Raw genomic sequence first — 27,116 nt, 5'->3', positions numbered from 1 at the left:
TATGAAAGTAATTTATAAAACTTTAGAACATTCCAAGAATGGTGGTGATTGTGTCAATAACCATAATAGCCTTATTAAGATGGTATAGTTGCATTATTTCATGTATTTGTTTATAATTTACTATCTAATTCCAAAAACAATATAAATTGACTAATAATGATAACTACAGCTTAAATAATGAAAAAAATATTTAACAATCCAAGTTCCCATGTGGGTGGCAGGAACCATCATTGTTGCCTCCCAGGGAGTACATTAGAGGGAAGCTGGAATCAACAGCTGGCACTGAGTGTTGAACCCAGACAACCTAATATGGAATGTGGGCATCTTAATTGCTAGGCCAAATGCCCACCCCCAAAATAAACCATTTTAATGATTTAGAACCCACTTTCTTTGTAAAAGAAAGTAACCACATAGGAGAAGGAAGAGAAGGTTGTGTAAGCTCTGGAGTCAAGCTGGTTACCACAACTGACAGTGGCCACTGTGAGAGAGAGCGATGATGTATTGTGCAACAGTTTCTCACTCTGTTTGGATGAGGGCTCTGCCTGACTCGCTATTACCCCATTCTGTATCTATCTTCTCTCGTACAGAAGAGTCCAGTAACTATGGAGGCTGCCTTTAGAGTCAGGCTCCTGGGGTACTTATTCTAGCTCCACTGCCTGGTATGCTACCCTGGGTAGATCCTTTAACCTTATCTGTAACATGGTAATAACAATATTATCTACCTCCCAGAGTCATTGTAAATTCCAGTGCTTGGTGCACAAAGTTCTCAGTGCTAGGTATTTTCATAATATTACAGAGAAGTGAACTGAGGCTTGCAGATATTAAGGTGCAAGATTTAAGCCCAAACACATCTACCTTCAAAGCCCAAACACTTTCCACTATTCCTTGGCAAATCTATTTCCAACAAGAGAATGTGAGTTTCAATGAGATCCAAAGAAAAACAAACCCTCTGCTCATAAATTTTTGGCTTTGTAAACAGTATAGTTTCATACAAATATAAAGTTATGAATCTTCAAAACCACCACTCCAATAAATAAAATATCTTTAAAAATGCTTAGGAACATATGGTATTTGTCCCTTTGGGATAAGAGAGGGAAGAGATGTATAATTTGGGACATGCTCAAGCTGACTTGCCCCAAATGGTAGAGTTAAAAACATACCAGGGGATTCCAATTCAATCCCATCAAGGTGGCATGTACCAATGCCATCTCACTATTCCAAGGGATCAATTTCAGTTCACAATTGATCATAATGAAAGGACTAAGAGTCAAAGGGAGCACATAAACAAGTCTAGTACCTGCTAACACTAACCGATAGAATAAATAAAGGGGAGAGTGATCCAACATGGGAAGTGAGATACTCAGCAGACTCATAGAATGGCAGATGTCCTAAATAGCACTCTGGCCTCAGAATCAGCCCTTAAGGCATTCAGATCTGGCTGAAAAGCCCATGAGAGTATTTCAGGCATGGAAAGCCAAGACACTCTGGCAAAAGATCTCTGCGAGTGAGATCCCAGTGGAAAGAACAGGTCTTCAAAGAAGGAGGTAACTTTCTCTGAAGGGAGGAGAGAACCTCCACTTTGACTATGACCTTGTCTAAACAAGATAAGAATCGGAGAACTCAGAGGGCTTCCATAGCCTTGGAAACTCATGACTGGAGCATAGGGAGATTACTGATGCCATAGACAGGAGTGTCAATTGGTAAAGTCAACAACAGGAGTCACTGTGCACTTACTCCTCATGTAGGATCTCTGTCCTTAATGTGCTGTGCATTGAGATTTTATGCTATAACGAGTACTCAAACAATATATTTCACTTTGTGTTTCTATGGGGGTGCAAACTGTTGAAATCTTTACTTAATGTATACTAAACTGATCCTCTGTAAAAAAAAAAAAAAAAAAAAAAAAAAAAAAGAAATTATCAACTCCCAACTTGACTCTCGACTCTCACTGGGATTAAACATGACAATAGGTCTGATCTGATTTCATCATCATTTAAAAAAAATCATCTATTATTTTTCACTTTATGTTTCTGTGTGGGAGCAAACTGTTGAAATCCTTACTTAATGTATACTAAGCTGATCTTCTGTATATTAAGATAATCGAAAATGAATCTTGATGTGAATGGAAGGGGAGAGGGAGTGGGAAAGGGGAGCGTAGTGGGTGGGAGGGACGGTATGTGGGGGAAGCCATCGTAATCCATAAATCGTACTTTGGAAATTTATATTCATTAAATAAAAGTTAAAAAAAAATGCTTAGGAACATTTACAAATACATTCACAGCATAATCTGTTGATTAAAAGACTCCAATACACTTTATGGTACTTACAAGAGAATTCATAGCTGCCAACAATAGTTTGTAGAACGGTTTAGTTAATTTTCAAGTATATTGCTTTGTTTTAAGAAAGACCATTAATACAAATGCATGATTTACAATATTCCCAGTGTAGTAAGAAAAAATAAATTCATAAAATGTTTTTAGGCATTCATTATGCCAAGTATTTAAATGAGTATTTTCATTATGACATAAGAGTAATAATCTTTTAGTGGCAAAAGATTTTATTAGCCCTCAGACCACTGAAGAATTTCCAGGAAATTCCAAAGTGAACTCCAACTACCCTTTCTATAAAATAAAACAGCAGCAATATATGGGTATCCCTTAAACATAAACTGTGAAGATTACATTCATACCAATTAGGCCTTATAAAGTAAATGACTTGTTACAAATTAAAAAAACCCTGGCTAACACCATTGGCCTAAATTTTTATTTGTATATGCCTAAGATAAGAAAATTTACCATAAAGTACATACTAAAAATTAACAAGTTTATCTAACTTATACACAAGCCAAATACCAACTCTTTCCTTGGAATTAAAACTTACTTCTGAAAATAATATGTAGACATACTATTTGAACACATAGAGATTTGAAGAAGACTAAAAACGTCCACCCATGTTCTGCAAATCGAAAAACAAAGGTTTCAGGGGTCGATGTTGTGGCATAGTGGGTAAAGTTACTGCCTGCAGCAGGGGTATACCAAATGGGTTCTGGTTTGTGTCCTGGCTGCTTAACTTTTGATGCAGCTCCCTACTAATAGCCTGGGAAACACAGCAGAAGATGGCTCAAGTGCTTGGGCCCCTGCACCCACAAATTTCTGGAAGAAACCCCTGGCTCCTGGCTTCTGACCAGACTACTTTTGACCATGGCCATTTGGGCAGTAAACCAGTGGATGGAAGATCTTTCCCTCTCTCTCTTCCTCTGTCTGTGTCTTCCTCTCTCTGTGAACTCTGCCTTTCAAATAAATCTTAGAAAAAAGAAGTGATGGTTTCCATTACATATATAAATGAACACAGATACTTTTTATTTATTTGAGATACACTAGTATTATGACTATGGACAGAGATATATGGACCATAAAACAAATGTTGACTGTTTTTAGTGATACCATGGAGTCAAGCCCCAACTGCTAGAAAGAAAATAAAAACTTCTTTTCTTGTTTTTAAATAGTTTTTAAAAAAGATTTATTTATTTATTTCAAAGTCAGAGTTATAGAGAGAAGGAAAGACGGAAACAGAGGTCTTCCATCCTTTGGTTCACTCCCCAAATGGCCACAATGGCTAGGGCTCTGCCAGGCCAAAGCCAAGAGCTTCTTCTGGGTTTCCCACGTGGGTGCTGGGGCCCCACCATTTGGGTTGTCTTCCATTGCTTTCCATGGTGCATTAGCAGGGAGCTGGAGCAGAAGTGGAGCAGCCAAGACTTGAATGGGAGCCCATATGGGATGCTGGCATCACAGGTGTGTAGCTTTACTATCTATGCCAAAACACTGGTCCCTCAACAAAAATTTTAAGTGAAAAACAAACCCAACACTCCTCTGCAACATGGGCTGAGTGCTAAAAGATTCACAGTCAAGAATCTCTTCAGTTGTTCCTCCAGTGTAACAAACACATCAGCTTTCTCTCTACTCATGTAATCTGATCACTTCCTGTGTTTTGCTTTAAAAACTGCTTTCCAAGATACAAGATTGCCATGCTGGTTAAATTCTTTTTTTTTTTTTTTTTTTGACAGATAGAGTTAGACAGTGAGGGAGAGAGACAGAGAGAAAGGTCTTCTTAAACAGTCAGGAAACTGAAGAGGCAACCAACAGAATGGGAAAAAATATTCGCAAACTATGCAACAGATAAAGGGTTGATAACCAGAATCTACAAAGAAATCAAGAAACTCCACAACATCAAAACAAACAACCCACTTAAGAGATGGGCCAAGGACCTCAATGGACATTTTTCAGAAGAGGAAATCCAAATGGCCAACAGACACATGAAAAAATGTTCAAGATCACTAGCAATCAGGGAAATGCAAATCAAAACCACAATGTTTCACCTCACCCCAGTTAGAATGGCTCACATTCAGAAATCTACCAACAACAGATGCTGGAGAGGATGTGGGGAAAAAGGGACACTAACCCACTGTTTGTGGGAATGCAAATTGGTTAAGTCACTATGGAAGTCAGTCTGGAGATTCCTCAGAAACCTGAAGATAACCCTACCATTCAACCCAGCCATACCACTCCTTGGAATTTACCCAAAAGAAATGAAATTGGCAAACAAACAAGCTGTCTGCACATTAATGTTTATTGCAGCCCAATTCACAATAGCTAAGACCTGGAACCAACCCAAATGCCCATCAACAGTAGACTGGATAAAGAAATTATGGGACATGTACTCTATAGAATACTATACAGCAGTCAAAAACAATGAAACCCGGTCATTTGCAACAAGATGGAGGAATCTGGAAAACATTATGCTGAGTGAAATAAGCCAGTCCCAAAGGGACAAACATCATATGTTCTCCCTGATTGGTGACAGCCAACTGAGCACCAAAGGGGAAACCTGTTGAAGTGAAATGGACACTATGAGAAACAGTGACTTGATCAGCTCTTGTCCTGTTGATGTACAATGTAATACTTTATCCATTTTAGTATTTTCTCTTTGTTTTGTTCTAGTACTATTGGTTGAACTCTGTGATTAGCACACAATTATTCTTAGGTGTTTAAATTTTAACTGAAAAGTGATCCCTGTTAAATATAAGAGTGGGAATAAGAGAGGGAGGAGATGTACAATTTAGGACATGCTCAATTGAACTTGCCCCAAATGGTGGAGCTAGAATCATGCCAGGGGATCCCAATACAATCCCATCAAGGTGGCATGTACCAATGACATCTCACTAGTCCAAGTGATCAATTTCAGTTCACAATTGATCACACTAATGGATCTAAGAGTCAAAGGGATCACACAAACAAGTCTAGTGTCTGCTAATACTATCTGATAGAATCAAAAAGTGAGAGAATGATCCATCATGGGAAGCAGGATACACAGTAGACTCTTAGATGTCCTAAATAGCACTCTGGCCTCAGAATCAGCCCGTAAGGCTTTTGGATCTGGCTGAAGAGCCCAGGAGAGTATTTTAGGCATGGAAAGCCAAGACACCCTGGGGGAAAAAAAAAAAGGAAGACCTAAATGGAAGATCTCTGCGAGTGAGATCCCACTGGAAAGAATGGGACCATCAAAGAAGGAGGTACCTTTCTCTGAAAGGAGGAGAGAACTTCCACTTTGATTATGACCCTGTTGGAATAAGATCAAAGTCAGCGAACTCAAAAGGCTTCCATAGCCTTGGCAACTGATGACTGGAGCCTAGGGAGATTACTGACGCCATCAACAAGAGTGTCAAATTGTTAAGCCAACAACAGGAGTCACTGTGTACTTACTTCTCATGTGGGATCTGTCCTTAGTGTGTTGTGCAATGTGAAGTAATGCTATAACTAGTACTGAAACAGTATTTTACACTTTGTGTTTCTGTGTGGGTGCAAACTGATGAAATCTTTACTTAATATATACTGAATTGATTTTCTTTATATAAAGATAATTGAAAATAAATCTTGATGTGAATGGAATGGGAGAGGGAGCGGGAGATGGGTGGGGTGTGAGTGGGAGGGAAATTATGGGGGGGAGCCATTGTAATCCATTAACTGTACTTTGAAAATTTGTATTTACTAAATAATAAATAAATAAATAATAAAAAAGAAAGGTCTTCTTTCCATTGGTTCACCCCCCAATGGCCTCTATGGCCGGAGCTTTGCTGATCTGAAGCCAGGAGCCAGGTACTTCTTCCTGGTCTCCCACCCGAGTGCAGGCGCTCAAGCACTTGGGCCATCTGCCACTGCCTTCCCGGGGCCAAAGCAGAGAGCTGGACTGGAAGAGGAGCAACCGGGCCTAGAACCCGGTGACATATGGGATGCCAGTGCTGCAGGTGGAGGATTAACCAAGTGAGCCACGGCGCCAGCCCTGCTGGTTAAATTCTTTCTGATGCTGTTTTGCCCCTGATATGATTCCATAGGTTGGCACCTTGTAGCACCACACCCCTGGTAAACGCTACCAAACACTTGACTTCTGAAGAAGAGAGCACTAAAGGCAAATGTCACCCATAGCACTGGACAGGCAAGAAGTCCTAAGCAAAAGATTCTTGATTCAACCCCTGAAAGAGTTGAATTTTCTTCAAGGGATATCTTCCTGGACCCAAACACCCAGTGGCTCTATCTGGATTGTCAACATGGTTCCACCAACGTGGGCCTCCCATCAGTCCACCTGTCACATTCTTCACAGCCCAAGAGCCGCACCCAAGATAACTGTCATCACATAAGTGATAAAGCTGCTGCTGAGTATTCACAGTGAGGATAGACACAATTGCACCAACTGGGAAGGACACACGGGAAAAGGATGCCACTGGATTTTCTTGGTGCATTCATTGTCTCCTCTTCTGCATCAGTGAAACGTCCTTGGTGTCATCCTTACTGTCACGTGGCAATGTCCTCTGCTCACGATTGTATGCATCTGATGACAGGAGGAATGTTTCATAGACCGCCTTCTGGTTCCACACATTTCAAACTGTGTTACTCCGTTACTACGTGTCTACTTCTGGTGCCTGTTCTGTGGGCAACCTCTGGCCTGATACTTTGGTTCATGATACTGGGTCAGTCAGCATAGTAATGATAAGGAAGCATAGTCTCCGGACCCACTCTGCATACTGAGATAGCTAGCAAAGCAGATAAATATATATCATTAAATCTAAACTAAACATATCCTAGAATAACTTCCCCTTAATTGGATCTTAAAAATACATCTTCAAGATGAGCTGACACAGGAAGTGTGATAGAAGGGAGGTCAGAGTGGAAAGAGACCAGAGTACGAACTGATTGAGATGAAAATGTCTTTCCTTTTTCCAGATTTCCCAAAGCCTACGACATGTGAGTGGGTTGCCAGGGCTGCTCTCAGAGCCTTGGAAGGAGCCTGGAGTTGAAGCTTTATGAGCTTCAGGACAAATGTACCTTCGACTGCTGCATTCCCAGTGTAAAGGTTGATAGTAACTCTTCACTCTTTATCTTCTCATTGGGTATTCAATGCTTAAATGTGATGCTGACAGCACAGTGTCAAAGGACATATCAATGGTATAGACAACACTTGTGTGTGTGCTTTAATGAACACAGACTTTCAAAAATAATTATTCTTTAAATGGCATAATCTAAAACTATTTTGTTTTATATAGGAAGAGGCAGATACAGGGGGTGCATGTTTTTCAAAGCACTGGAGAGGTTGTAGAACATTGGCTAGCTCTGGGTGGGGGAGCTTACTGATCATCACAGCCTCTTGTTCAGCTCTCATCCTCCACCCTAGAGGTTTACTCTGAGTCTCTCCACCATGGCTGCTGAGAGACCGGCTGCACATGTCCTCGGCCTTCAGCTGCCAGTGCTCGGCTGCTGTCATCCAGCCACACCTGGGTTGTGGAAGCGGTCGTGATGGCCCTCTACCCTTGCCCTTTTACTCCCTTGGATCTCTCTTCATCCACAGCTTTACCTCAGCTCCTTCACTTCCGACTTCTCTCAGAGGGCAGATTAACTCTAGTTGTGAGAGGTGGAAGAGCTATAAGTTGTAGCAGAGAAATAGGTTGTCAAATCAGAGGAGAATGGAAGGTGTCCTAATTTTGGCTACTCCAAACACATTAAACCACTTATTGAAGTTTTCTTGGTGCTTTAATATCACATGGCCTCATGGCCTTCACTCCAGGTACCCTGAGATTAATCAGCTTCGAAGGAAGGTCAAGTCTCAAACAACCAAACAGGAAGTAGGACACCCCAAATCTGAGGACAGTCACTCTGAGGCAGGGACAGCACAGCACATCTGAATTTTCTGATGTCACAGAATAGATGTTTCTATTCAGGAATTCTTTGGTAACAAAAGAAAAAAGGTTGTGTGTGCCAAGTGGGAGAGGAGGCACAGAGGGTGAAATTCTCTGCCTACATTAATTGGGAAGCCACATGGACTCCGGGAATAAGGTGTCTGCCGTAGCTCTTTGAGGGGGCCAGTCACTGCCTCTAAGATTATGGCCTTGGAAAGAGATCGCTAGGAAGTTTTGCCTGACTTGTTGGTGACTAAATGGCAGTTAATTATGGCATTTCTTGCAGCTCACATGGTAGCTTTAGAGGCAGAGTTTTATTTTACTGAAATATTACCGAAAGGCCCTTAATTTATTATCTGTAGGTCTTACACATAGTTGATACCGGTAACATGAAGCCACTAAAACAGAAGTCCTAGTCCTCTGGCTTCAGTCCTCAGATGGGTTAGCAGAGGAGATATTCTCATTGACGTTTGGCATCTGGCGAGAGAACCACACACACTCTCTTCCCCTCATGCCTACCCCAGAGCAAGGATTCAGTACATTTGATTCCCGAGTTTGATCTGTGGCTATGAAGTCACAGCAAGTCTGCCTAGTTCCCAGGGGAGCAAATCGTTAGTTCAGCTTGGTGTCTATCGTCAAGCTTCAGGATGGGAAGGATGCCTCCTCCAAGGAAGGCAGGCACTTTCTCTGTATCCTTCACCCCACAGTGTACACACCATACCCCTACTCAGCATGCCTACTGCATCTGCCCACCAGCAACACCTGCTGTATGTCAAACCAAGGGTTGTTCACAGAAATTTCAGCACCACTGAGAAACGGAATTAAAAATAACACCAGGCCGGCGCCGCGGCTCACTAGGCTAATCCTCCGCCTGCGGTGCCGGCACCCTGGGTTCTTCTAGTCCTGGTCAGGGCGCTGGATTCTGTCCCGGTTGCCCCTCTTCCAGGCCAGCTCTCTGCTGTGGCCCGGGAAGGCAGTGGAGGATGGCCCAAGTGCTTGGGCCCTGCACCCGCATGGGAGACCAGGAGAAGCACCTGGCTCCTGGCTTCGGATCAGCGCGGTGCGCCAGCTGCAGCACACCGGCTGCAGCGCACCGGCCGCAGCGGCCATTGGGGGGGTGAACCAACGGAAAAAGAAGACCTTTCTCTCTATCTCTTTCACTGTCCACTCTGACTGTCAAAAAATAATAATAATAATAACACCAGGCCAAGAGGTTGGTGCAGTGGTTAGAATACTCCCCTTGAGATGCCCACATTTTGTATCAGAGTCTCTGGGTTCAAATCCTGGCTCTGTTTCTCATCCAGCTTCCTGCTAATGTTCACCCTGGGAGGCAGCAAATGATGGATTAAGTACTGGAGTCTGTGCCATTCACATGGGAGACCTGGAATGAGTCTGGGCTCCTGGTTTTGGCTTGGCCCAGCCCCAGCTATTATGGACATTGGGGATTGAAGCAGCAGATGAAAGATACCTCCGTGTGTGTGTGTGTGTGTGTATTTATGTGTGTGTGTCTTCCAAATATAAAATATATTTTTTAAAATGACACCATTACTCTCGACAGCTATATACAGAGACAAGCATGGAGGTACGCGCTGTGCCCTGCAATGGAGTCTGTCCTTCACTGTTTGCTCCTATGTGGAGTCCAAGTCCAGAAAATACACTCAGTATGGTGTTGGCTGTTCCGGAGCACCCTGTGCATTTGGCTAATTTTTTTAAAGATTATTTATTTGAAAGAGTTACATGGAGAGAGAGAGAGAGAGAGAGAGAGAGAGAGAGAGAGAGGAACTTCCATCAACTGGCTCACTAACCAAATGGCTACAATGGCTGGGGCTGAGTCAGACTGAAGCCAGAAGCCAGGAGCCAGGAGCTTCTTCCAGGTCTCCCACGTCAGTGCAGAGGCCCAAACACTTGGACCATCCTTGATGTTTTCCCAGGCAGGGAGATGGATTGATAGTGAAGCAGCTGGGGCTCAAACATGTGTCAATATGGGATGCTGGCATCACAGGCAGCGGCTTAACCCTCTATATCACGTTGCCAGCCCCTCTGCGGATTTCTTTTTTCTTTTTTTAGATTTTTATTTTATTTATTTGAAAGAGTTACAGAGAGAGGTAGAGACAGAGAGAGAGGTCTTCCATCTGCTGGTTCATTCCCCAGGTGGCCGAAATGGCCAGAGCTGTGCTGATCCAAAGCCAACAGCCTGGAGCCTCTTCCAGGTCTCCCACATGAGTGCAGGGGCTCAAGGACTTGGGCCATCTTCCACCGCTTTCCCAGGCCATAGAAGAGAGTTGGATCGGAAGTAGAGCAGCCAGGACTAGAACTGGCGCCCATATAGGATGCCGCGCCCCATGCCAGGTCTTTAACTTGCTGCGCCACAGCGCCGACTCCGGCCGATTTCTTTATAAGGATCTTTCACCTCATAAATAGTTCTTCTTTAAACACCCTGGCAGAGGATTAAACTTGATTGCTAGACCGCTATCTGGCCATAGAGGAAGCAGAAGGAAGTCAGTGAGAGGAAAAGGTGAAGAAATGGCCCTGTGCTATGTGAAGGAGCCTTGGCCGTGGAGCTTGGTATCTGTACCACTAATTGGACCATGGATTATAATCTGCGTCACACTCAGCACTTCATTTTGTATTTTGAGGTATGATCGAATCTATGAGTATAGGGACAAGTAAAATGGTAACTTGGAAAGATCATGAGCTATGGGAAAATGGAGATAGTAGTGGAAACTTTGAGCTCAAATATAAAATGGCCTTGTTGGACCCTTTAATTTCATCCTGAAATTTGCAATCAAGCTCTAGTTGTTCATGGGATTTTTTTTCTGGTAAGCTTTAGTTACTGAGCTGTTCTCCAGAGTCTCCTGAACACTGGAATTAGGATCCAGGGGCCGGCACTGTGGCTCACTTGGTTAGTCCTCCGCCTGCGGTGCCAGCATCTCATATGGGCGCTGGGTTCTGGCCCCAGTTGCTCCTCTTCCAGTCCAGCTCTCTGCTGTGGCCCAGAAGGGCAGTGGAGGATGGTCCGAGTGCTTGGGTGCCTAAGCCTGCGTGGGAGACCAGGAGGGAGCACCTGGCTCCTGGTTCAGATTGGTGTAGCTCCGGTCATAGCGCCATTTGGGGGGTGAACCAACGGAGGGAGGACTTTTCTCTCTGTCTCTCTCTCTCACTGTCTATAACTCTACCTGTCAAATTAAAAAAAAAAAAAAGCCTTAAAAAAAAAAGGATCCAATGAGGAGAGGCAGCTGCATCTGTCAGACAGCTGTGAAAAGAGCAAATCCAGCTCTTACAGCATGTCAAACCAACAAGGTACAGTGGTATCCAGAGAAGGTATTGTGTGTGTGTTAGTGAGGACACCATTTCCAATGATGCTTTGAGGATCAAATGTCCCCCACCATGAGGGCAGAACACAAAGTTGGAGCCAATTGCTGTTTCTATTTACCCACATGCAGGCTTCTTGAAAACACACTGTTTGGTCTGAGTTTCTGACTTCAGGATAGAGATGGCCCATGTGGATTGAAAGCACCTGTCAACAATTGTTGGTGGGTCTTGGCTTTGGCAGGGCCTTTATCTCTGCCTATACTGTCACCTGTGCTAGCAGAGTTGCGGGGGAGACCTAGACAGCCTTGAAAATGTGCAATCTCATGTCCTCCTCATTTTGAGAGGAGAGAGGAAAAATTACATACCACTTGCTTCTTTGAATTTTATTTTGATCACATTCAAGATGGATAAAAATTTCACCAACCAGCATGAGTTTTTCTGGTCATAGTGCAGTATTTCATCCGGCTCTCTCCACTCTCACAATTTTCCTGCTGTATGACAACTCTGGGTTTGGGGAAAGGATAAAATAAGATTCTCATGGCTGGGCTTGCAGCTCTGGTGAAAAAGAAGCCATATTGGGAGAGGGAAGGAAGGAGGCCATTTCCCTCAGTTATGTGTGCTCAGAACCAGGTGGGCAAGCACAGAGACCTTCCTGGGATGGTATTTTTAACACATACAGTGGAAAGATTCCAGGCCTTTGAATCAGACTGAATCATGGTTTTATTACTTAAAAATGGTACAACTTTGACCATGTTGATTTGCCAGTTGTTCTCCAACTTTAGCATGCATTAGAACTTCCCCTCCTCCACACACACACACATACACACACACACACACACAGAGACTGGGGGACCCTGCCCTCAACATTTCTGATTTAGAAAATCTTGAGTAGAATTCAACAACCTGCATTTTTAACAAGTTCTCTGGGACCAGATTTTGAGAACTCAGATTAGCCCACCAGTCTTTGCATCTATGAAATGATGCTAATGTCGCCCACCTCACAGGATTGTTGTGACAATAATACCTATCTTATATTGAACACTCTCCGTGTGCCAGTCAGGCACTCTGCTAAGCATGTTATAAGCTTTATAATACTAAATTCTCATGGAAACCTCATGAGGAAGTTTGTTATGAAGAGTTCATTGAGGCCAGCGCTGTGGCTCACTAGGCTAATCCTCCACCTGCGGCGCCCGCACCCGGGGTTCTAGTCCCGGTCAGGGTGCCGGATTCTTCCTGGTTGCTCCTCTTCCAGGCCAGCTCTCTGCTGTGCCCTGGGAGTGCAGTGGAGGATGGCCCAAGTGCTTGGGCCCTGCACCTGCAAGGGAGACCAGGAGAAGCACCTGGCTCCTGGCTACGGATTAGCGCGGTACGCTGGCCGCAGCAGCCATTGAGGGGTGAACCAACGGAAAAAGGAAGACCTTTCTCTCTGTCTCTCTCTCTCTCACTGTCCACTCTGCCTGTCAAAAAAAAAAAAAAAAAAAGAGTTCATTAAATGAAGCAGCTAAGAAATGATAGAGGCAGAATTTGAACTCAAGCAATCTTGTTTAAGAGCCCATGATCTTAATAGCATGTCATCTTCTTGAAATTAAAAGAGGTTATGTGAAAGGTATCTTAGGGTGTCTAACACATGGGTTCTAAAGATGTAAGCAACTGGGGCTGCATTGTGGTGCAGTAGGTTGAGCCACCACTTACGACACAGGCATCCCATATCAGAATGCTGGTTCAAAGCCCAGCTGCCCCACTTCCAAACCAGTTCCTTGCTAATGTGTTTGGGAAGGCAGCAGATGATGGCCCAAGTGGCTGGGCCCCTGCAACCCATGTGGAATACCAGGATGGAGTTCTTGGCTCCTGGATTTGGTCTGGTCCAGGCCTGGATGTTGTGAATCAGTGAATCAGTGGAAAGAAGACCTCTCTCTCTCTTTCTCTCTCTCTGCCTTTCAAATAAATAAAACACATCTTAACAAAAAATGTGATTGTTGGTAACACTCAGTTGCTTTTTCTTGAAATGACTCAGGGGAAGGAAAATACTGGAAGGTGACGTAGCTGTATTCCCAGTGACTTCTCTAGTTGTATGTTGCCAGGTAGGGTTTTGGATTCCTGAGCCTCATCACTTCCTCTGCTTTATAGAAATCAGGAGTAGTCAAGGGAGATGCAATTGCCAGGGTTTTGTCAAACCAGGTTGTCTGGTGTGACTTATCATGGTTAAAGCCCCTAGATTTCACTTTCTCAGGTTGAGACAAAACCTCCACTGCCAAGCAGGTGAAGTTGTTACGCATCATCCGGATGGGCTCAGGCTTGGCCAGAGGGAGTGTTAGCTAGAGCCAAGCCTTGGCGTTCCCACTGGAACTTGAAACCACTGGAGTTCAAATATATTCCCCTGAGCCAAACTTTGACTCTCGGGCTAATGTAATAATAACACTTTAAAAATATCACAAGACAGGACATATAACTGCTCTGCAGAGAGAAACAGAGGAAGGCCTTGGAAAGATCCGAGTCACTGGTTGCATCATTCTGCCTTAAACGAAGACCCAGGGAATGGTTTCCACGGGAGTAAAAGTGACTTCCAGGAGAACTGTGGCAAATTATCACCAACCTTTTTAAAGAGCAAGGCAGAGCCTTTGTGTTTATAGGCTTGTGAACCTCATAAGCTCCATGCACACAAAACCTTAAAACAAAAACTTCTGAGGGGAGTGGTAGAGCGAAGGTTGGGGAAAGGTTGATTGATGGGTACTAAGTTATAGTTAGTATTTAGGAGAAAGAAGTTCTGGTATTCTATTTCACAGTAAGATGGCTATAGATAAAGATCATGTACTACATATCTTTATTTTTTAAAAAAAGAGAATTTTGAATGTTTTCACTGTAAGAAACTGATAAATGGGGTTCACTCCCCAGATGGCCGCAACGGCCGGAGCTGGGCTGATCCGAAGCCAGGAGCCAGGAGCTTCTTCCGGGTCTCCCACGCAAGTGCAGGGGCCCAAGGACTTGGGCCATCTTCCACTGATTTCCCAGGCCACAGCAGAGACCTGGATCGGAAGTGGAGCAGCCAAACATTACACAGTGTATGCATATACCAAAACATCACATTGTACCTCTTAAACATGTACAATCTTTATGTTCATATAAAAGAAAAAATTTAGAACCATATGATTCAATGCTTTATTATTTATTTGTTTGAAAGTAAGACACAAAAACATGTACATTTTTTTAACTTTTATTTAATGAATATAAATTTCCAAAGTACAGAATATGGATTACAGTGGCTTCCCCCCCAAAACGTCCCTCCAACCCGCAACCCTCCCCTTATCCACTCCCTCTCCCCTTGCATTCATATCAAGATTCATTTTCAATTCTCTTTATATACAGAAGATCAGTTTAGCATACACTAAGTAAAGATTTCAACAGTTTGCTCCCACACAGAAACCTAAAGTGAAAAATACTGTTTGAGTACTAGTTATAGCATTAAATCTCAATGTACAGCACACTAAGGACAAAGATCCTACATGAGGAGTAAGTGCACAGTGACTCCTGTTGTTGACTTAACAAATTGACACTCTTGTTTATGGCATCAGTAATCACGCTAGGCTCTTGTCATGAGCTGCCAAGGCTATGGAAGCCCCCTGAGTTCACCAACTCTGATCATTTTTAGACAAGGCCAAAAAACATATACATTTTTTACACACAGAAAAAAGTCTTCCATTATTTGGTTTACTCCCCAAATTTCTCCCAATAATCAGGGGATGGGTCAGGCCGAAGATAGAATCCAGGTCTGCCATGTGAGTGGCAGGAAGCGCCTCTCATGGTGTGCACTTGCAGAAAGGTGAATCAGAAGTGGAGCAGCTGTGACTCCCATATGGGATGCAGGTATTCCAAACGGCAACTTAATCTCTATAACACATGTCCACTCTGCTTCAGTATTTTATTAAACAGCAACAACAGCAGCAGGAAAAACAGCAACTTAAAATGGCAGATACTGTGACCAATATCTTCTGTATTTAGCTGTAGTTGAAAAATAAAGGTCTTTAACTTTACCTTTCCATTTTTTTATTTGTTCATTGAGAAGTGTTAGTTATAAGGCTTGAACAAATTCAGTCAACTTCTACTACTAAAATCTGACACTTACAAAAGTTGGAGGCATTTTTATTTTCCTGAAGAAGGAAGCATACGTAAATCCAATTATTTATGGTTGTAACTGGAACTAGTCCAGTAACTCGGGATTTAACAGCTATTCCCTTGAGAAGGCACTATGCTGAGGACAAGGAGAATGTGATAAAAGGAGGTGGGACTTTTACTTCTGTGACTATGAGGAGGCTTCAAAATGCTTGCAGAAGGGGTAGGCATAATGGCCCAGCGGCCACAAGGTCACTGCTTGCGATGCACACATCCCATGTTGGAGTGCCTGGTTTGAATCCTGGCCACTTTGCTTCCAGTTTAGCTTCCTGCTAGTGTGGGAGGCAGCAGACGCTGTCTCCAGTACTTGAGTCCTTGTCACCCTGTGGAAGACTCAGTTGGAGTTCTGAGCCATCTGGCTTTGGTCTAGCCCCATCCCTGCTGTTGAAGGCATTTGGAAAGTGAACCAGCGAATGGAAGATATTTCTCTATCTCTCCGCTTTCTGTCACTCGACCCTTTAAATATGTAAATAAAAAGTCTTTATACTGTTCAAATTTGTGGAAAAATGGAATTCAGAGGTAATCTGCATTTTCCATGACATTTTTGCAGTCCCTTCACAGGGGCATGAAAACAAAAGCATATATCATACATTTTCCATAGTTATTGCATATTGAAAACAGGCTTAGGGGAAATTTTGGGTGGAAAACATAATTGACATAAAATGAGGCCTTTTTCATCATGAACAATAATGTATTTTTCTGATCCTGCTCCAGATGCTCTCAGCTGCTTGTCATAGCTCTCCGGCGACTGTGTTTTTACCATCCAGATCCTCTATTTCTAGAAGGGGTTCTCATGAGGATTATCAGGACAATGTCAGCAAGTGTATCTAGAGCTTACTGGTAGAAGGTGGTATTGGAAATCAAAGAATGATTATGTTGAGTCATTTCGATAATCTGAGGTCTATCTAACTCCTCCGACTAAAGCTTCTCATACAGAGAGACACGAACTTCAGATCCCAGTGCCTGTAAAAATTCCATTGTCAGTTTACTGCTCTGTGCTCATTAGTTGGAGACCTTTGATGTCTGTCACCTACAAAGTTTCTAATCTTTCTGAGAAATAGACGAAGCACTCATTCTTTTATCGTTTACATTTAGTGCCTTCATTTTGTAAGTCCACCCTCCCCTTCCCCCTTCCTTCCCACTTGGCAGATCTCACAGGTGTCTGGTCAGACCTGTCAGGTGGGTCTCTGCCTGTCATTTGGGAAGCTGATGGTCTTACCTGGGCATGGCTGATTGCACAAAGCGGAACAGGGGTTAGTTTGAATTGCAGGTGTGAGCAATCAGTGTAGATCAACACTAATCCATCAGCTATTAGAACCACCAGGCTGCTGCCGACACGGCAGAAAGAGCCAAATGCTGAGTGTGACTGTGTCTGTGTGTGTAGTCAGTGGTTTCCAGGGCCGAGGGATTTTGCATTTGCAGAAGTTGGTACTCGTGACTGTGGCAGTGACCATTTCTTTGTTGAGGTTTCATTCTGTTTGTGGTTGTGCAAGAAAGCATAGGAGACAAATAAGAAACTGATCACATTTTCAGGTAGTTTATAACTCAGGGGAGGCGCAACAATGTATAACATATGTCTGTCACTGCCTGTCTGACATTGAGTAAATTTCTTATTTTTGTTAAGCTTTATTACCTCCTCTATAAAATACAGATAATGCCTACTTTGAAGAGTTGCTATCTCTGTCACATAGGAGGTGCTAAATGCATATTGGTAGCTGGTATTTGTACTACTATTAAAATGTGGCACGTGTTAAGTGATGTGGAGTGTGAGACCGGGAAGACACGCCTCCCAGGCTGAGGGGGAGGGGCAGCCAACCTTTGCAGACCGATGGGACAGAAGGACCTGGAGCCTTGAAGCCTCAGAGGGGATCAGAAGGCTGTTCTGAGTGCAGCAAAGGGTCTGTGTGGGTTGGTGTGACAATTTGGGGATAAAAGTATAGGCAGTTCAGTTTGTCAAGGACTATGCTCCTTGAAGGGTTTGTTTCATTGAAATGGTTTGAGATATGAGAGCCTCTGCAGCGATTTATCCAAAGGTTCTGTTGTAATCTTATCACTGTGATCCACTTTTTGTGCAAAAAGCCAGGACAGGCCCACTTGTCCTTGCCAGTAAGTTTGTATGACTTAATGGACATTACTCAGTCAAAATATATTAGAAGGAACTTCAATGTTTGGGAGCATTTTGCCTTTAATTGATTTTAATACTGCAAACACATTGGAGGAGCCTCCAAAATATGAGGGGACTGTCTTTAGAATCTTTTAGGGTATTTATACTGCATATCAAAACATCAGTCATAGGCTGTGATTTCCATGAGCTAAAGCAGCTTGAACCTGAGATCCACAGGAAGGCAACAGATGAGCAGAGCTGGCTGGTCACGTTGTTGGGGTGGCAGGAACTCCCGGCATGTACTGGAGAAAAAAAAGCCATGAGGCAAGTCACCTGTCCTTGCTGGGCCCAAGTCACAAAGATTACCAGTGAAAATCAAAATTTTAATTCTAAGTCTTTTTCTTAGGCCGTAAAAGACCCTCAAGCCAATAAATCCACTGTAGAATCCCCAAATAGAAATGAAATAAAAGCAAATGGGTGGAGGGCCCTGTTAAGGCCTGGGTCACCCTCCCTTCTGGCCCCACCTTCCTGGGGGCCCCCTATGGGGCTGTTGTCCAAACTGAGCATGGCAGGACTGCTGAGATCACTCATGCTTCTGACACTGCAATACTGAAACAGAATAAAGAACACAACAGCAGAGGGCTTGGAGTTTTCAACTTTCCCACTAACTTGATTGTCAAGTTTCAGAAAATAAACTCCTCTCTGGGCCTGCCTTTTAGCAGAATGCTTGATATCTGCTTATACAACGGCTTTTCTTCCCAAGACATATTTCATTTAATATGCTGGAGCTCTGACACAAAGGACCCTGGAGGATGGGCGTTGAAATAGATCTGATCGTGCCTGGGAGATATCCGGAATCAGACAGGAAGCTATCTGTGTTAGGAGTGATACTTAAGTGTCTGCAGTGAAAGTTGTGCCCAGCATAGGAAAGAAGTGAAGAAACTTAAAGGAAAGGATTTTTCTCAGCCTCAGAGGAGGACTTCCGGAGCTCATGGACATTTGTCTGTTAATGACCCCCATGTGAGAGTAGCTGTGGTCACCCAGCAGGGCAATTCTCTGACCCTGAGAAGGAAATGGAAAAGCAGCTGAAAGAGCTTGACATCCTAACCCTTCCAAAGCATCCCAGCGCATTCCTACTGCCACTAGAGCAGTTAGTACCCAGATGGCGAAGATAATGCCTTAAAATAAGGGCTTCGGGAGCCTCCTCCCACTGCTGGTGGAGTGAACCCAGCAGACCTGCAGAGGGGAGGAAAGTCAAGGCCTTGACAGCCTCTAATACTACAGAACACTCAGACACACTCCCTGCAGGATGATTATGCACATCCCGCAGAATTAATGCAGCACAGCCATAGAAACCGGCCCTGCACTCCGTCACCAACTGCTGGCTTGGAAGACCTGGGGTCAGCTGGCATGCTCCATTTCAGGGGGCAGCTGCACAGACCCAGGAATCCTCATGACCTTCACGAACCACTCAAACTTCACCTTTGTGGCTCAGGAGCCCTGTGTCTAGCAAGGGCAAGAGTGGTGATCTCCTCTGTGCCTCACGGACTATCATGTATTCAATGAGCAGATCTTATCCAGGAAGATTTAAAGAAAGTCCCAGGTTCATCATTAATTCCATGAGAGTCATACTTGAAATTCTATGCTAATTTAAAAACTACACTAATGTTCAATTACTGGACTAATATTTTCATGCATCTAAATGTACAGGATTGGCCGGTGCCACAGCTCACTAGGCCAATCCTCTGCCTGTGGCGCAAGTACTCCGGGTTCTAGTCCTGGTTGGGGCACCGGTTCTGTCCCAGTTGCTCCTCTTTGAGTCCAGCTCTCTGCTGTGGCCCGGGAAGGCAGCAGAGGATGGCCCAAGTCCTTGGGCCCTGCACCCACATGGGAGACCAGGAAGAAGCACCTGGCTCCTGGCTTCGGATCGATGCAATGTGCCAGCCGTAGTGGCCATTTGGGGAGTGAACCAACGGAAGGAAGACCTTTCTCTCTGTCTCTCTCTCTCACTGTCTAACTCTGCCTGTCAAAAATAAATAAATAAATAAATAAATAAATGTAAAGGATTATACACAGTTTAAAAGGAAGGCAGAAAAACAAGCCCTAACAGATCAAAAGTAAGCTAAATTTGATTTTTTTTTAAAAAATTATTTATTTATCTGAAAGGCAAAGTTATGGAGAGACAGAGAGCAATATATGGAGAGAGAAGAGAGAGAGAGGGAGATTGTCCATCTGCTGGTTGACTCCCCAAATGCCCATGCCTGCAACAGATGAGGCTGGGCCAGATGAAAGCCAGGAATGCTGGATTCCATCAGGGTCTTCCAAGTGAGTGGCAGGGGCCATCATCTGCTGCTTTCTCAGGCATTAGCAGGGAGCTGGATCAGAAGTAGAACTGCCAGCACTCACAAACTGGTGCCCACATGGGATCCTGGTGTCTCAGGTGGTGGCGCAATCTGCTGTGCCACAGTGCTGGCCCTGCGAGTTAAATTCTGAAAAGTGGCTTTATCAGAAAGGATAGCTATTTTATTTCTACTAAACACTATTTTTAGTAAGAATATTTCAATTTCAATCCTACTCCTTTGAACAGTTCTTTAACTTCTTTAACCCTCAATTTTTTCAGTAAACTTGTTTTATAAAACTTAGCTTGTAGAGTGGTTGAGAGAAGTGGAAGGTATTATAGGTGTATTTGCCTTCCTAGCATAGTTCATGGCACATAAGAAGTAACAAATAATAGTAGCTTTATTACTGTTATGTAAATCTCTATTTGCTAATTGATACTGCTGATAATCAATTGTGTCTGAACCATGAGGTCATTAAACACAAACTACTTATCTGAGCTTCTGTAGATGATTTATCCTGCTTAGGAACAGAGCTTATAGACAAACTGTCCAAACCAAAAGCACACATGGGCCCAGGTCAACTATTATAATGTTACATTGAGACTCTTTAAAAAATTATTTTTCTGGGGTCAGCAACTGTGGCGTAGTGGGTAAAGCTGCCACCTGCAGTGCCAGCATCCCATATGGGTACTGGTTCAAGTCCCGGCTGCTCCACTTCTGATCCAGCTCTGCTCTGGCCTGGGAAAGCAGTAGAAGATGGCCCAAGTCCTTGGGTCCATGCACCTGCATGGGAAACCTAGAAGAAGCTCCTGGCTCCAGGCTTCAGATCAGCACAGCTCTGGCCGTTGCAGCCAATTGGGGAGTGAACCAGCAGATGGAAGACTTCTCTTTCTCTCTGGCTCTCCTTCTCTCTCTGTGTAACTAGACTTTCAAAAAAATAAATGAATCCTTTTAAAAATTAATTTTCATTTTATTGGAAAGGCAGAGAGACAGAGAAAAATCTTGCATCTACTGGTCACTCTCCTTACGTACTCAGCATCCAGGGCGTGGCCAGGCAGAAGCCACGGGCCTGGAACTCCATCTGAGACTCCACGTGGATGGCAGGGACCCAGGTGCTGGAGCTGCTATCTGCAGCCTCCTAGAACATGCATTAGCTGGATCAGAAGCATAGGAGCTGGGACTCAAACCAGACATTCCGACATGGGATGCAGGCGTACCACCCAGCGACTTACCTGCAGGGCCAAAAGCTGGCCCTTTGTTGAGATTCTATAAATGGGAAGTAAGAATTTGCTCCAGATCTTAATTAGACAAATATTAAATAAATTACCATAATAAATAGTTCAAGATGCTCCTGGGTAATTTCTTAGCCTTTTTGGAGTCACTTCCAATATAGTTTGGTTCAGACCAATTCTTAAAACACATGGGATTAATATTAAATAAACACACAGGCAAAGTGATATGAGTGAAGTCACTCTCCAGCCTTGCTAGCTTAGTACTAATGTGGACAAAGCTTACATGGCTAATTCTACCTAGAAAGGAAGATTTGAAGAGCTATTCCCTCCACTATTCTTTTGACCCATTTACTTACTGGCTATGATGTTTTTCTTAACTTGTATGGAAAAAAAAAATACTCAGAAGACTGCTAGGTATTTCTTTCCTTTGGTGTATTTTTTTTCAGCCAAAGTATAAGACCTTACTTAGATGACTAGCAATTAAGGAATTTTTGTGGTTTATTTCCTGATCTAACTGCTTACTCCTGAAGAAAGCAATTCTGACAAGCTTGAGTTAACTTGGATCTTACCAAAACCGTAAAGCCAAAAACATTTTTGAAAGATTTAAATCGAAAAATCGGGCTTGAATTTTAACAATAAAATACTTCTTAAAGTTGCTTTTCTTAGATCACATAGACTTTAGGTGCCTGCCCCCACTGGATACTGAGTTTGTTCAAAAATAATCTATTTTCCTATGCATTACCTTCATATTTTCCTAGCATTGGAGACCTGCAGCTGAGATAGAAGGTGACTGGTCCAATCAATGACAGTTTTGCTTACAATACAGTAAAACTTTGAATTAACAAAACCCTTGACGTAAAAAGATCTCACCTCTGTTTTTATTCCTTGACCTCATTTCTCTATAAGCATTAATTGAATATGGATTTAAATTTTAATTCTTCCTCAAACATTTCTATAAGGGAGAAAATCACTTGAAAAACCTTTTTCTAGAGGAGAAACTCAGCTGTCACATTCAGCGTCAAGATAGAAAACTGCCTCAGGCTGGCTGTTGGTTAACGGTGGCAGTGCTAAAGTTGGTGAGGCATGAGTCAGCAGCTGACGCCTGCCTGAGGATGAGATGTTTTCAAGTCTCCGTTTGCTCTCTGTGGTGTTGGTTTCACCGGAGAAGACCTTACTAGCTGCTGCAGCATCCCTGTAGATGACTACCGGGGCAGTTTGCTGCCTGCTTGGCCCGGTAGGTAAGCGCGGCCACCTTCGTATCCTCCACAGAAGCCCTGGGGTTCCCTGGGGTTGCACTGGCTCACTGGTGCCTTGGGGAGACCCACCAACCATGTCCGTTGGCCAGGAGGATGCAAGGTGCCCATTGGCCTAGGGAGACTCAGGAGAGCGACGTGTGCGTGCCTCATCCAGAGTGCAGGATCCAAGACTGGGGGAGGACAAACGCCCCCGGAGACACTGCCATGTGGGAGAGCTGAAAGGGAAACACGAAAATGGTCGCGAGCTGGAGCATCAATGTTTGGAAAGCACAAATGAAGGTGAAAGTGGGACGAGAACGAGCCGGTGGGTGGGCAGGTGGGGGCTCTGAGTGTGGGAATACTAGGGGCTTTTGAGAAAAAACAGGAGAAAGTCAAAATGGCAAGTTAGGCATTAGATCTTGACCAGGGAGACATTCTGTTTTCCGTTTTCCAAAGCACTTTCACTCACTTGAGACCTTTGAATGCTGTTGTGAGCTAGGTAGGGACAAGAAGCACACCTACTTTACAGATAGAAAGGAAGACCAGAGAAATTTCCGAGCTAATGACAGAGCCAGGGTGATGATTCACTCCACTTCTGGTAAACTCTGCTTTCCACCATATGATCATTTGTAATATAAATCGTTATGTCAGCTAGATCAAAGAAATTCCTCGGTATTTGAAGGTTTTCCTAATTTGTTTACAGAATATTTTATTGAATGCCTGCTATATACCAGGCATTATGTTAGGTGTTGAGGCTCAAAGAATTTATTAAGAAGTAATACCAGATAAGCCAAATTATGAATCACCAACTAAACAAAAGCACCAAGTGGTATAATATTCATCTAGTCTTGAGAGAGGTGGAGGGGAACTAAGGAAGGCTCATGGAATAGAACGCATCTCAGCTAAAACCTTAAAGGCAAGTGGGGTTAAGGCAGATGAAAGGAGGGAGGGGCAAGAGTGGGGAGAGAGCAAAGCTTTCCTATGGGAGCTACAGCATGTACAAAGGTCCTGGGGCAACAGCAGGACATGCAGAACAAACTGAACAGAAAGTGAAAAGTCGCTGGAGTACCAAATGCTGGAAGTTGAGTCATGGAGATGAAGGATGCTAGGAGCATTGGCTGTGGCTGCACCACAAAACGTCTAAAGTGCTTTGATTCTATCCAGAGGGATGGGGGCAGGGCTGGGGAGGCATGGAAAAAGTTTTACAGGATAGGAAGTAGGTGAGGGGAGGAGAGAAAACAGGACAGAAAGCCCATTATGACGGCTTTAGTCACTGACAAGCGAGGTAACGACAGCTTGAATTTAGGCAATGTCAGAGGAAGGAAATAAGTATTTTAATGTTTGATACATTAAAATTTCAGACTTGCAAAACATTGTTTTACCCCAAAGAAATAGTTTCCAACACTCAGTTTCGTCTCTTCATTCTGGATTCACTTAAAAAATTATTTTCCCACACTGAATTTGCTTTCTTCAACACTGAGCACATACTACAGCCAGACGTTTTAGTATTACCCAAGCGTTGACAATCTGGTCAGTTTAGGCTGTTTCAAATAACATTTGCATCTTTCAGGTACATCATAAAGCTGGTCAGTTTCAGCCCCATTTTGCTTCATTGCTGAACTGCTCTGAACTCCAATGAGTATAAGAGAGTTGCAGGATAGCCTGCTTTTTAACACCTTTGCCCATGCTACATAATCTCATTTTATTTTTCTCATGGTATTTGAGAGAAAGACAAAGAAGTGTATTTGAAAAAAAAAGATTTATTTATTTATTTGAAAGTCAGAGTTACACAGAGAAGGAGAGGCAGGGAGAGAGAGAGAGAAAGAGAGAGAGGTCTTCCACTGGGTCACTCCCCAGATAGCCGCAACGTCCAGAGCTGCACCCATTCGAAGTCAGGAGCCAGGAGCTTCTTCCGGGTCTCCCACGTGGATGCAGGGGCCCAAGGACTTGGGCCGTCTTCTGCTTTCCCAGGCCATAGCAGGGAGCTGGATCTGAAGTGGAGCAACTGGGACTTGAACCGGTGCCCATATGAGATACCGGCACTGCAGGTGTCGGCTTTACTTGCTGGTCCCTCCCAATGCGTTTTGTAGGACTTTGCTCAAATTTCAAAATTGGGGCAATTCTATATGCAGTGGATGCAAATGAGGAAAGATACTTAGCTTCTGCAGAGAATAAAAAGGATTCAGGAAACATGCAGTATGTGTTTACTAATTAATTACGTGAATTTTGATGAAGCTTCGTGCTTTAAAACACTTCATTAATTTTTGGAATTAGAAGTCTACACCCTCTTTCATTATCAGCAGGCTGGGCAGAGTCCTCACCCAGGTATCAGCTCCTCTCGTCATCTCCAGGCGGGTGCAGTGCTTTACAACTCTGGCTGATAAAGGCAATTCTAATTTAGTGTTCATGTTCATTATCAGTAATATTAAATGAATATATCGGAGCTATTTACATGTGTCATTCATAGTTGCTGTGTGCTAAGGAAAATGATGATAATTGTTCTTATTAGTTATCATTTTTCATGCTTCTGCAATGAAATTCTCTCTCTTTTGGTTTTGTTTGGGGAATACCTTAATGAGGAAAAAGGGCTCACAATATTTTGAAATGTTCACAAGGCACTGAATAGCACTTTCTAATTCATTAGTCATGTTTTATTGGAAAATTCCTTTGTGTTCTTTTATTTGTTTCTGAGTACATGTAAACCAGATTAAAAGCCAAGACTGGGGAAGCAGTCAATCTTCTTTAACTGATAAGTGGCAGAAGAAAGCAGAAAGCAGCACAAAAAGCAGAATACCTTTGAGATTCGAAAAAGTTTAGATTTCTATTTAGTTTTGCTCATAGTTCCATTCGGAAGTAAAATACAAAAACATGAGGCATATCTTTTGTGGCCTAAATATTATCCAATTGGAATCCAACTCATGGTATACTAGCAGGATAACTTGTTTCCAAGGCATTTTTCTTTAAGCTGAAAGTATTTTACACTATTCTATACTGAATAACAACTTGCAATTCTAATATGTGAATTACCTGCCTGATGTAGATAACTTGATGAATTTTCCAACTTGATTCAGTAATCCAAACTTTGCTATAGCAATAAAATCTGCCAGATGTTCTCATGAATTGATTTATATAGAATAAATGCTTCAGTTATTTGGTGCAATTGGGGGAATGAGATGTTTCAAAAAATCAAACAGCCAAAGTGCAAATCTTTACATCATTTTCACTCTGCACTTTTTTTTTTTTTATCATCCAAGGCTCAAGTGAACATCACCTCTTCTGAAAATCCTCTCTCTGCCAGCCCTGACCTCTTTCTTGTGTCATTACACCTTTGTATACTGCAAGCATCTGTTGTACTCACCTGTCCTTTGATGGACTCCTTCTTTCTCCTTCCTCCACCTCCACTAACTCTCTGAGAGTCACTGTCACATTCACCTGGATACTTTTAATACCGTAGTCCAGGTTTCATGGAGAGTAGATAGATTTTTCACCCCGTACTTGAAGCCATCTTCAAGTAGTGCATTTATTCCCCTACATACACAGCTTATAAATACTGATAGTTACTATCAAGATTTTACAGCTTAGACATATCATGATGAGCCACAGATTTGTAAACCTTCCAAATGTATGTCTATGTGTCTCTGCGCATGGCAAAGCTGCCATGGTTCCTCTAACAGGTTCCTGCGATGTGGTGGCAACGTGGTGTGAGTTCTCTGGAGCTCTGCTGAATCCGTGTGGCCCTTTGAGCTGCCTCCTAACTCCTTTGTCTGCTACTTAAGAGTTTTAATTGACCTTCATCTCTCTGCCATCTCCAGAGATCCCCCCGCCCACTCCCCAACTCTTGTCTCTTTTTCTTACCTTTTCTCTTTAGTGGAGGCAAGTGTTGGCTTTTAAAACAAATGCCTTGCTTTGCAAAGCGTTCGCCATTCTTTCCTCCTGGTATATAAGCCAACTGGGACCAACAAGTCTTATGGCATCTTTTTGGCTAGTTTCATTACTGTTTGTTTTTCAGATGTTCATTTACTTATGTCCTTTAATGATTAATTAAAAAACACTGTTCTTTTTTTAAACTCTAGACTCAATTTCATTCTGAATGTTTAGCTGAATATTTAATGTTGCCAGAAAGCTGTTTTCTAGAAGATAGAAGTGTTACTATAATTGATTCTCATTTCAAGTGATCTCTTAAAATTCAATTTTGCCCCAAAGGAAAAAGTGGAAATACAATTTAACCTTTAAGTAAAAATAGAACATTTTATAGGTATCAAGTTCATTTGAAATTAATTCCATAGAATTTTTACTTTGTTATTTCAACTTAATATTTTATTTATTATGTTTTTGAGATAACATATTTTTAATTAACATTATAGTCAAAGGCTTAAATAAATAAATAGTTTAGAAAATAAAAAGTAAAAAGACCAAAGACCAGAAGGAAAATAGGCAAGGGCCATAAACAATAATCAAGTGAAATGACATTCAACTTCACTATGTAAAGTACATTTTAAAATA

The 27,116-nt window shown here is 42.8% G+C and overlaps 1 long non-coding RNA gene and 1 pseudogene across 2 annotated transcripts in view; one reads left to right on the top strand and one right to left on the bottom strand.

The window, feature by feature from the left end:
- Positions 1-3,960: 3,960 nt before the first annotated feature.
- LOC108177901 (Golgi apparatus membrane protein TVP23 homolog B-like) lies at positions 3,961-6,628 on the bottom strand (annotated as a pseudogene).
- A 15,847-nt stretch (positions 6,629-22,475) lies between these two features.
- LOC149127055 (uncharacterized) overlaps positions 22,476-27,116 on the top strand; it is a 50,673-nt gene continuing 46,032 nt past the window's right edge. The window contains exons 1-2 of one of the 2 annotated variants that reach the window (XR_016232525.1): positions 22,476-22,616; positions 22,724-22,913. This is a non-coding gene — a long non-coding RNA (uncharacterized LOC149127055). The remainder of the gene's footprint in view (positions 22,617-22,723; positions 22,914-27,116) is intronic. The other variant, XR_016232526.1, reaches the window with a different exon arrangement.

Source organism: Oryctolagus cuniculus, chromosome 4 (genome assembly GCF_051225735.1).
Source record: "Oryctolagus cuniculus isolate XC-2025 breed Fujian yellow rabbit chromosome 4, ASM5122573v1, whole genome shotgun sequence".
Taxonomy (NCBI): Eukaryota; Metazoa; Chordata; class Mammalia; order Lagomorpha; family Leporidae; genus Oryctolagus; species Oryctolagus cuniculus.
The sequence above is the reverse complement of the archived record's forward strand: the minus strand, read 5'-3'. Positions and strand labels throughout refer to the sequence as shown.